At 37.8% G+C, this 2,105-nt stretch overlaps 1 pseudogene; it reads right to left on the reverse strand.

Moving 5' to 3' along the window:
• Positions 1-1,164: 1,164 nt before the first annotated feature.
• LOC124979521 (intraflagellar transport-associated protein-like) lies at positions 1,165-1,827 on the reverse strand (annotated as a pseudogene).
• Between the last annotated feature and the right edge of the window lie 278 nt (positions 1,828-2,105).

The following is a 2,105-nucleotide window of genomic DNA, read 5'->3' on the forward strand; positions in this document are numbered from 1 at the left end:
AACTTGGAATGGAACAACCATTTGATTCAGTTATACCACTCTTCAGTATATAGCCAAAGGAATTAAAATCAGTATACTACTGTGATGCAGTCACATCGATGTTTATAGCAGTGCAATTCTAAACCAATAGCTAAACCATGGAACCAACCTAGATGCCCTTCAACAGACGAATGGATAAAGAAAACGAGGTATATACACACAAGGGACTATTACTCAGCCTTAAAGAAAAATGAAATCATGGTATATATAGGTAAGTGGATGAAAATGGAGAATATCACGCTAAGAGAAATAAGTCAATCTCCCAAAACCAAAGGCCAAATGTTTTCTCTGATACACCGATGCTGATCCATAATGGCGGCGGGTAGGCAAGAACGAAGAAACTTTGGATTGGGCAGAGGGTAGTGAGGGAAGGAGATGGGGTGTGGGAGTGAAAAGGATGGTGGAATGAGATGGACATTTACCCTATGTACATATATGATTCCACAAATGGTGTGCCTCTGCATTGTGTACAGAGAAAAGAGAAGTTGTGCTCCATCTGTGTACATTGAGTTCAAAAGCATTCTGCTGTCATGTATAACTAATTAGGACTAATACAAAAGAAAATGATTGTCTTATAAAGTCTAGGTCATGAAATTAAAAAAGTCTAGGTCATGAAATTCAAGAGAGTGTTAATTTGAAACAAGGTAAAATCTTGAACTGAATCCTTTGCTTAATAATAAAAGGATATTTCTGGAACAATTGGCCAAACTTATCAGTCTGAATGATAAGTATAAGGGAGTTCTTTGTGCCAACATTGCAACTTTTTGGTAGGTTTAGAACTTTTCAAAATAAAAATTTTCCAAACTCAGAAAGGATTTTATTAGTTATATAATATTCTATTGCATAACAATCTATCATAGTTTCCTGAGCCCAGTTGGTTCCCAACCCTAAAGTACCTGAGGATCACTTGGGAAGTTAAAAAAAAAAATACATGTCCAGATTCCACCTCCAGATATTTTTTTCCTAAGCCAGGGAGATTTTGATTCAGTTGTTCTGATTTGAGGAGTGGGCAGTCTTCAATAGTTTCATATAAGTGCTTTCTTTTTTATGGCTGGTGTATTGTTTATTCTAATGCTGCTTGAATGAATAAAAACAAAATTAACAGAGAGGTGCTTTGATAATCAGTCATAAATCTATGTTGGTGTTCTTTCTTTCTTGCTTCAATAGCTCTCTGATGGTCTCCATCTCCTCAGCAGTGAACTTGGGGGTTAGAGCCACGTTGTCATAATCGAATCCCTCATCAAGTGCAAAGGGCTGGACTTCGTCACCAAGTATCTCCTCTGTTTGCTTCTGGGTTCCCTTTACAGTGGGCTTTGGCTTGGCCTCAGCAGTGAGAGGCTAGTCCACAGAAGGACTGTAAGAGCAAACACTGGTGCTTACATCCTCTACCACTTCTCCTGGAAGCAGCAGGAAATCCTTGTTCATTTGGGGCTTAATCTCTTCACCCGTGTCCAAGTCTTCTAAATCTGGGAAGTTGTCTACCTTGATCTTTCCTGCCCTGTTCAGATTACTTTGAAAGGAACTGCCAACTTTTGGCCTTCAACCATCACTATCTGTTTTTCTTCCAAACACTGTGATGAAGTATGATGAAATACAGTTGTGTTTCTAAGATGGTGGTTCATTTTTATGAGTAAATTTTACTGAAGTAAATATTTTTCCTGAAGAATCAGTTCCAAATGCTCCTCTTTTGATCACATTATCTTCTTTTGAAAGATGAGTAAAAGTGCTCTGAAATTCTTCATATGTTTGCTCATGACAATTAACAAACTTATCCAAGACATCTTCCATTAATTAATCTTTTCCATTATCTCCAATCCCAATGTTTGGGCAGGCATCCCAATCATGAGGCCACTTAACCTCCCAATCCCCAGTTGTCCGCCTTGGCTCTCACCTAGTCACTTCAAACTTTTGGCGTCTTTATTCAGAGGGACATCTTAGAAGTCTCCTCTCCCTTGATATAAGTGCTTTATCATATGTAAATGCAGCATTTTCTCCAGTGTGTGATTTATCTTTTAATTTTTGTCATTTTGCTCTTTAGAAAAAATATTTGCTTGGGGATAAAAAAA

Source organism: Sciurus carolinensis, chromosome 3, assembly GCF_902686445.1.
Source record: "Sciurus carolinensis chromosome 3, mSciCar1.2, whole genome shotgun sequence".
Classification (NCBI taxonomy): Eukaryota; Metazoa; Chordata; class Mammalia; order Rodentia; family Sciuridae; genus Sciurus; species Sciurus carolinensis.